General features: G+C 54.0%; 2 long non-coding RNA genes and 1 other non-coding gene across 3 annotated transcripts; 1 reads left to right on the top strand and 2 right to left on the bottom strand.

Moving 5' to 3' along the window:
• The first annotated feature begins 240 nt into the window (after positions 1 to 240).
• On the top strand, positions 241 to 3,208 carry LOC141576479 (uncharacterized). The gene is made up of 2 exons (XR_012504914.1): positions 241 to 1,140; positions 1,431 to 3,208. It is a non-coding gene; the product is annotated as an uncharacterized LOC141576479 (long non-coding RNA).
• Positions 3,209 to 5,577: 2,369 nt separating this feature from the next.
• LOC141576478 (uncharacterized) lies at positions 5,578 to 8,830 on the bottom strand. The gene is made up of 3 exons (XR_012504913.1): positions 8,630 to 8,830; positions 5,924 to 6,081; positions 5,578 to 5,785 (listed from the first exon to the last, which is right to left on the bottom strand). It is a non-coding gene; the product is annotated as an uncharacterized LOC141576478 (long non-coding RNA).
• On the bottom strand, positions 7,121 to 7,229 carry LOC141576481 (U6 spliceosomal RNA). Its single transcript, XR_012504916.1, has one exon. It is a non-coding gene; the product is annotated as a U6 spliceosomal RNA (small nuclear RNA).
• Positions 8,831 to 9,186: the final 356 nt, after the last annotated feature.

Raw genomic sequence — 9,186 nt, 5'->3', positions numbered from 1 at the left:
CCTCTGCCGGGCCCTCCCGCACTGTTTTGCTTTTGACTCTTTCTTTTCTCCTTTTCTCCTACCAGATTTTGGGCGTCTTTGTCTTTCGAAGAGGGCGGTGTTCTGTCGGAGTTCCGCAGGTGGTCTGATTGGCCGAGTGGGTCCGTCGATGTGAGTTTTGGTGTATTTGTGGGAGAGGGTGAGCTACGAGCGTCCTTCTACTCCGCCGTCTTGCTTCTTCTCGGGTTATTTTTGAAGAGTAGGTGCTGGGGATTGAACCCTGGACCTTTATTTTTTGCATGCTAAGCATGGGCTGTACTGCCTGATCTCTAGACCCTCCCCACCGCAACCCCCCCCTTTCCCACCGCCTCCATAGTACTCGATGAATCTCCTACCTAGATATCTATGCTTCCTTGGAATAGGGCCGTCGTTTTCTTCATCGGATTGATGCACGTCTGTGGATTCGTCTCGTTTCTCTCCACTGCGGTGGGTGGCATCGGGGCGTGGGGTGGGGTGGAGTGGCGTGGGCTGGGAACAGTTCTTCACGTGTAGAGGTGGAGCGGAGCGATGAGGATGGTGACTGTTTCCCCGAGTGCTCGCGCCGGGTGATGGAGGCCTGTGGTCTGACTTGGAAGAGGACTCGGGTGACCAGAACAGAGCCCGTGTGGGGTCGTTGTGGAGGGAGGAACTCCACCCCCCCCCCCAGCCCCAGCCAAGGCACTCGTACCTCATCGAGGGACGGTCGGCCGAAAACAAACGAAAGCTGTCAGAGGTTTGGGGGTGGGGGTGAAGGGGTGGGTGTGTGTGTCTGTGTGTCTGTGTGTCTGTGTGTCTGTGTGTCTGTGTCTGTGTGGTGTGTGTGGTGTGTGTGTGTGGTGTGTGTGTGGTGTGTGTGTGTCCCCGTTCCCCGTACCACGGTCTCTGGTCGAGGCCCCCCCGAGCGGAGAAACGCACGCCAGGCCGTCCGTGCTCCTGGTTGTCCGGCCGCGTGTCCCTGCCACCCAGAGATCCCGAACCGTCCCGCTCGCTCCCCTGCCATGTGCCATGTGCCACCTGCCTGTCGGCCGGGCGCTATTTTAGACCCTGCGAAGAAGTCGACCGGACGGACGGGCCGGGCCGAGCCGAGCCGAGCCGATCTGAGCCGAGCCCGTCCAGGCTGGGGTGGGTGGTGCTGGGTTCAGAGGAGTGGGGTACAAGCGGGAGGCGGGCGTCGATGGAGGGGAGGGGGAGGGGGAGGGGGAAGGGAGAGGAAAGGGGAGGGGAGGGGGAGCAGGGATGACGATGGTCTGGGGCTTGGCGTGTGGGGTGGGGGTGGGAGGGATGGTAGCCATCCTATGACTTTCTCTCCCTACCCCGCCTTTTGCAAGTCTGTTAGAGTGACAAGGTGGTGCTGGTTTCTGGCTGGTGCACACCATAGTGATTCTGTTCTTCTTTTTCCTGGTCTTTTTCAGGAACCCTCGTCCCGAGGGACTGAATCTAGTGCCCTGTGCTGCGCGGTACGACCTAGGGGTCGAATCTGCCAGGAGAGGACTTACAAGGATTTGGAGGATCCTGGAAAACTGCTACCATCCAGAATCCTACATGGATGTTCAAGATCTTGTGGATGGACGGACGGACGGAAGACGGATCGAATGGAGGCCCCGCCCCATCCCCTGGACCCCTTGGCCCAGGAGGATCGTGATGGGTCTGGAAAGGACTCTTCCGACGAGGGTCTCGGGATGGACTTTCTCGGTCTGCGGAAGGTGTTTCTGCACAAAGAGGAAGAGAGGGGCGTTCTCGGCCAGAGAGCCCGAACCGCCTCCTTTCAGGGATCCGCTCCAGTCAGGGTTGGGGTCGGGGTCAGAACGCAGCCACCGACAGCTCCCCTCCCTCGTCTTGGCTCTCCAACTTGGGAAACCCTCCTCCCTGCCCCCTCACCCATCTTCTCGTCAGCCGGCCTCCAGCTTCCCCGTGCCAACCACCTCTCTCATGCTGCCGGACTTTCCTCCTCCTTGGGCTGCCAGGAAGCTCTCCCGCTCCTCCACGTGCTTTGGCTTGGAATCCCTGACAAACACAAGCGGTGCTGGTGGGCGGGGCCGTGGGCGGTGGCAGAAGGACTCCCTTCATCTTATGGGAGCGATTTTTATCTCCATAGAGGTGGCGATTGAGAAAACACATAAAATCACTCAGAAGAATACCCATGTGTAGTATCCCTGACCTAGATCCGTGTCTGTCTGTCTGTCTGTCTGTCTGTCTGTCTGTCTGTCTGTCTCTCTCTCTCTCTCTCTCTCTCTCTCTCTCTCTCTCTCTCTCTCTCTCTCTGCCTCTCTCTCCATTTCGCTATTCTCTGTGTGTGTGTGTGCGCGCGCGCGCATGCGTGTCTGTCTGTCTCCCTTGTCTCTCTTTCCTCTCCTCTCCCCTCCTCTCCTCTTCCCTGTTCTCCCCCCTTCCCCCTCACCCCTCCACTCCTCTCTTCTCCCCTCCACTCCTCTCCTCTCCCTCTTCTCCTCTCCCCTCGCCTCTTCTCATTTCCCCTCCCCTCCCCTCTTTTCCCTCCTCTCCTTTCCTGTCCTCTCCCCTTTTATCCCTCCTCTCCTCTGCTCTTTCTCTCTCTCTCTCTCTCTCTCTCTCTCTCTCTCTCCCCCTCCCTCTCTCCCTCTCCCCCCCCTTCACTTCCCTCCCTCCTCCCTACCCCCCCAACCCCTACCTTCACAGGGCCTCATAGATTGCAATCGGTTTCCATGAAATGTGATGAAGAGGGAATGAATTTTAGAATGATATCCCCATGCCATCGAATCCTTCTTCCCCAGGGATAGCGACTTATTTGTGGTCGTGTTTGTTTTTGTTTTTCTTGTTGTTGTTTTGGGGCACATCGAGGGCGCAGGAGGCGTTGGGAGTGAGGGTGATGTTTCTCTTTCTGTCTGTCTCCTCCTTAGGACGGATTTTAAGAGGAGGGAGGACTCACAGAAATCTACCATCTTGTCTCGTACTGCAGCTGTGTTTGAGCTTCCTATACGATCTGGGCGGAACACTCCCCACCCTCACCTCAAGCCGCCATTGCCGCCCCCTCAGCCCCCTGCACCCCCGTCCAGTCCCACACTTGGGGCGGTGGTTGGGCATGGGGGGATGTTGGCGGGGTGGTGGTTGGTGGGGGGTGGGGGGGTGGAGGAAACCAGAAAACAGACCACTGTGGCACGTGGGTGACTGGGGCTTCAGGGTGAAGGAGGATGAATAAAATGGCCGGAATTAGGCTAACGGATTGCTTCTTCTTTTTTTGGCGGGGGGGGAGGGGAGGATCATTAGGTCATTCATTCATTCATTCATTCACTCATTCATTTGCTGGGGGGGGTGTCATTCGGTTTCTTATGCTCGCCCTGAAAACGGTCAACTGTCCTGACTGACTGGTTGCTGCTCACGGTTCCAGGCCTGTTGTTGAAACTGGAAGCTCTCGATCTTACTGTTTCTACTGTATTTCACTCATTGAAAGTCATCATCATGCTGGGTCTCTGAGTCTTTCTCCGAGGAGAAGGTCGGTCACGGGACTAATGACCTGACAAAATAGCCTGAGTGACCAAGAAGGCCACACCTTGAGTGCTTATGAGATAACGAGATCTAACCACCAGCCTCTATAGAATGGGTCACCTGGAGGCATCGTGACACCATTCTGAGTCTTCTGATGAGAAAACGATTCTGTGGATGGTGATCGATGCCCGATTGTTTGAGCTATGGCTCTAGAACCACCCCACCCACTCCATCCCCAAGGTGGGTACACAGTTTTGAAGACGCTAGCCTGCTGTGAATCCCCTTTGCCCGGCAGAGTGATAAAATGGCCTCTTTGCTTCTAAGCTCCAAGACCTTGTCTCTGGATTCTTGGGCTCGTCGGGGATGGGGGCCGATCTTTTGGCAACAAGCGTGCTTCAGAAACAGCGGATGCCCGAGAAGGACACTCTGCCTCTCCCTCTTCTTCCGGGCCTGAAATGGGGAGGAAAAAAAAAATCGCTTCCCCTGGAAGCTGGAGTCCGGAGCCCGCCATCCGGAGGGACTTCTGGCTTGGCCTTCTCCTGGGGTGGGGGGGGGAGGGCACGACACTGCACGTGTTCTTTGTCAACTCCCTGTTTCTCTCTTCTCGAGTTATCTCTTTGGGACGGCTCCCACACTGGGTGAAAACAGACAGACAGGCTGGTATGTCTCCCTACCCCACCCTTCGCCCCCAAATGACTGATCTCCTGTCCCATCAGAATCACCACTTGTTTTCCAACGTGGCTTTCTTGGATCCTGGAGGACTTGTAAAGGAAAAGCCCAGCTGGGCTAACAAGCTAAAGTCACAAATCTAAGTGTGATAAGTGTCCGTTTACTGATCTAAGTTCTGCTGGGCTAACTCGTAAATCTGAAGTTTAGTGTCAGTTTACTGGGCTAACAAGCTAACTCGTAAATCCAAGCTCAACAAGTGTCAGTAACGTGATCTGTTCCAAATTGATAAGCTCCAGTGTACTGATCCTTTGCTTTTTGTTGTTTGAGTCTTATTGGCGAATAGACCCATATTTGTAATTAACCCTATGAAACCTCATGTGCACGTCTTGGAGGTGCTCAGAGCTTCGGAGCAGAAGCCCCTCTGAGCCCGCCGGCGTAATAAATCTGAGTACTCCAACCCTCAGAGTGGTGCTTGTTTCTTGGCTGGCCTGTCATTTCCGTAACAGACTGATATCAACTTAGAGCCAAGATGGGCGCAGAACTGAAGGAGCTTCTCGGCTGGCCTAAGAAGCCTGTCGTCGTGATGTGGGAGGCATTCTTTACGAGGGACCTATCTGATTAAGTGCTTGACCGCCTTTTGGACTTTGAACCAACTTGGAGATAGGAACTAGGATGAGAGGGCACCCGAAATAGCTCAGCAAACTCTTCTCCATCCTTAGAAGACAGACAGACAGACAGACAGACAGACAGACAGACAGACAGACAGACAGAGTGTGTGTGTGTGTGCGCGCGCGCGCGCGCGCGTGTTTGTGCGCGTGCGGGGGTGTGGGAGAGGGAGGAGATGACGTCAGCGTACTGGACACTGTTTCAGTGACATGGGGAGTGCTGTCAACTAGGAAGGAACGTCATGTATTCTTCAGCCTTGTGTCTGTACAGGTGGGTACACTCAGGGTTCCAGAAAGGATGGGATATTCCTGGCAGTCGTCTACTGCCCTGGCATCGAGGGCTGGCTGGCTGGCTGGCTGGCTGTCATCCAAAGTGGAGGCTCTCGTGAAAGGGACGGAACCGAGTCCCGAGGAGATGCCTCCTTCACTGACTTTCATGCAAACACAGTGGACCACAGCCTCCGGAAAGAGGGTGGGTGGCACACGTGGCCCCAGTCTGTTCTGTCCATTCGGCAAATGGCCTGGGTTAGGGGAAACCCAGCATGGCGACCATCCGACAGGCCGACCCACCGACCCACGGACGTGCTCGGTTTCTCCCAGCTCCCTGGATGACCTCCCCCACCCACCCCCACCCCACCCGCATTCCTTCACCCACCGTGGTGTCTGGTGTCAGGGCACTTGGAAGATGACTCCCATTGTTCAATAGACAGGGGCAGGAAGATTCCTATAGGACCGCAAAAACAGTCAACTGGCCATACATACATACATACATACGTACAAACTTTTTGTCCCCAGAGGCCTCAGACCTCCTCTCTCTGGACCCGCTGAACCCCAGTAACTGGCCCCCATTCAACTGCCACATAGTAGGGGTCATCCAGACGTTCTTGGGATGGTAGGTATGACTTCCAAAGGGGTTGAAGCCTTCCTTCCCCCGCTGCAAGCCTGATGCCCTCAGCATGGCCAGGACACTGCTACAAACAAACAAACAAACAAACAAATAAACAAACAAACAAACACACACACACCACCACCACCACCACCACCACCACCACCAACAACAACAACGACAACAAAAGACAAACACATGCGTATGTGACTTGGGGACATACTTTCCGCAGCCTCCAGGGACGAAGGCACTCGCTTCACTGGGTAAATCCTACGAGGCTTCACTAAAGCGCTTGCCAACTTACTTCTCAGAAGGATCGATCTCTGCCCCCATCACCCGCCATCATCAGGCAAGGTCGTCAGAATCCATGGGAGGTATAGACTAGAAGAAGAAGTAGAGGAAGGAGGAGGAGGAGGTGGAGGAGGAGAATCAGTGACATGAGGTGTGTACGACTTCTTGTCTCCAAGAGGATTGAGTTTTAAATTTTTTTCTTTTCAGATACAAGGGAAAATAAACTTTTGTTTTTTCCCCTTCCTTTCCTTTTAGAGGCGGACACCCACATGGTAACTATCATACCTCTGTCAGCAGAATGGAACCCTTTCTCTTTTTCTCCCTCCCTGACCCTTCTGGGATTCAGAAATCCTCCGTGAGGATTTTTCTATTCTTGGCAGCAGAGTTATTAGCATCATTGACTTGGAGGCAAAAACTTAGGTTTCCATTAAACTGGGATAGACATGCATGGATAAGAGATACTAGTGCTACTCGTTTTCCTTAGGGTTCCCCTGTGTCTGTGGGGCGTGTGTGTGTGTGTGTGTGTGTGTGTGTGTGTGTGTGTGTGTGTGTGTGTGTGTGTGTGTGTGTGTGTGTGTCTGTGTCTGTGTCTGTGTCTGTCTGCCTGCCTGCCTGCCTGCCTGCCTGCCTGCCTGCCTGCCTGCCTGTTTATTGTAGGAACTCTCTGTCAATGGAAGTATAGTTGACTTACAATGTTGTGTTCATTTATGACGTACGGCATAGTGATTCACTTATTCACACACACACACACACACACACACACACACACACACGTATACTTTTTCAGGATAGGTTATTACAAGCTATTGAACATAGTTCCCTGTGCTAGACAGTAGGACCTACTTGTGTACCTAGTTTGTATAGGGTGGTTTATATCTGCTAATCCCAAACTCCTGATTTATCCCTCTGCCCTCCCCCGTTCCTCCACCCTACCCTGTCCCCTGTGTTAACCATCGGTTTCTTTTCCATGTCTGCGAGTCCAGTCTGTTTCTGGTTTGTAAATAGGTTCCTTGGAGTCTTTTTAAAATGGAGTTATTTATGTATGGATGGGTGTCTTGACTTACTTTCAGATCCCATCTAGAAGTGATGGCATAGGATATCTGTCTTTCTCTGGGTGACTGACATCACTAAAGCTACGGAACGCTTCACGTATGTGTGTGTGTCGTCCACGTTCAGGGGCCGTGCTGATCTTCTCTGGATGGTTCCCGTGTTAGTCGATGTGCTGTGGCAGCAAGCGCTTGCCTTAGGGTTTTTGTCTCAACCTGAAAGCCGGCCCGGAGACTGAAAGTCTTCTAGTTGCCTCCACTATCTGCCTAGGACCATCTCCACGAACGTTTCCCATTTTCTCTCACCCTTTTGTCTTGGCATCATTGAGTACTAAAATGCTCCGTCTCCTGAAGCCCTGCAGACTGAAGCTGGGCAACGGGAGGTAAACGTCAGAGAAATGGCCACAACAGCTCCTGTGGAAACCATCCTAGGGCCTGTTTTTGGAGGAGCCGCTCAGAGAGTTGAGCCGAACACCCCAGGACATCATCAGAGGCATTTCATACTGCTCGAGCCGTTTCGATGACCCCGATGTGTGGAAATCTCCTACCAGACTGACCCCCTACTCCCGGCCCTGAATCTGGTTTCTCATCTGCTCCAATGATTAACCTTTGTGCTGTACTTTGGTTTTCCACACAAGTGCCTCTTAGGCGATACCTGACTGCTTGCTCCCTAGGCCTAGCTTCAGAAGCCCATCGACACCACCGCCTCCTGAGACGAGATACTACAACTGTTTCCTTGAACAGACCTGTTCTCAGAACTAAGAAACTGGGTCCATGAAACGCAGGCCCTCTAGGAAACTATTCCCTCCCTCCTGCCCCCACACCACACGCACGCATGCACGCTCAGACGCACGCACGCACCCACGCACGCATGGACGCACACGCACAGTCAACAGCCCAGCTTTTAATGTGTAAAACTTCCAGGGAAGTTACAGAATAGGGAAATGTTGGGGTCCAGAGTAGGCTGCCCCAAAATGTGCCCGATGGACTATGCTGAATGAAAGGGACTTCACAACTGGCCAAGGGGGAGGGTATAGGTCAGTGGTAGAGTGTGTGCTTAGCAAGCAAGCACAAGGTCCTGGGTTTAATCCCCAGTACCTCCGGTCAAAAATAAATACATAAAATCGAATTCCTCTCCCCGCCCCCCCCCAAAAGTATACACTGCTGTATGTCAACTCTGTCTCAATAAAACTGGAAGAAAAAAAGGAAAAAAAAAATGATTTAACAAAAGAAAGAAACAAACAAACAAAGAACTGCCCGAGGCAAGAGGAACACTCTGGCCCTCCTTTCTGCCTCCCTGGAAGCAGGGGAAAAAGAATTTTGTTTTTTTAAAGTCTCCCATCCCAGAGGAATCTATCAAGTCAGAGGTCTGCTTCCATGCCCTTCCATGATTCTCAAACGGTGTAGTGGGGTTTACCCAGATTAGGAAAAGGAGGGGACTCCTTTGGCCTGAGACCAGGCGAGATTCTCCCCCTCCCTCCCGCCTCCCTCCGTGCAGTTGGGACGGGGTGGCCTAAGGGTGGGGAAATTGAAACCAAAGAACAAAAGCCGTTCAACAGAGAGGAGCCGGAGGCCAAGTCAAAGGCTCTGACCTGAGCACAGAGCTTTCTGCATTTGAATGAAGCGATTGAACGAGGCCCTGCCGAATGGATCCTCCTGACGTCCCCGCCCCCGCTTCCAGGAGACAGTCAGTCGATTTGGGACCGATCGGTGGAGAAGGCCTGGGAGGCGGCGGCGGCGGCGGCGGCGGCGGCGGCGGCGGCGGCGGCAGAAGCGGCGGCGGGGGCGGCGGCGGAAGCAGCGGCGGGGGCGGGGGGTGGTGGTGCGCGGGCGGGGGCGGGACCAACGGTCGCTCCAACTCTGCCTGCCTGCCTGCCTGCGGGGCTGAGGCCTGAGGGCCACGCTGGTTCCTGCCACTCAGGGAAACTTCTGCGGGTGTTGCCGAAAGATCGCCCTCCCCCACCCCGTCCCTGACGAGCCAAATAACCCAGAGACAGGGTCTTAGAGTTTAGAAGAAAAGAGGCAGCTTGATTGCTTTGCTGGGCAAAGGGGACTCACAGCAGGCTAGTGCCCTCCAAACTGTGAACCCGTCTTGGGGTTGGGGTTTCATGCTTCTGTGGACGAACAGGTTGGAGCATGAAAGGGAATC

The sequence above is a fragment of the Camelus bactrianus genome, unplaced genomic scaffold, assembly GCF_048773025.1.
Source record: "Camelus bactrianus isolate YW-2024 breed Bactrian camel unplaced genomic scaffold, ASM4877302v1 HiC_scaffold_103, whole genome shotgun sequence".
NCBI classification, from domain to species: domain Eukaryota; kingdom Metazoa; phylum Chordata; class Mammalia; order Artiodactyla; family Camelidae; genus Camelus; species Camelus bactrianus.
The sequence above is the reverse complement of the archived record's forward strand: the minus strand, read 5'-3'. Positions and strand labels throughout refer to the sequence as shown.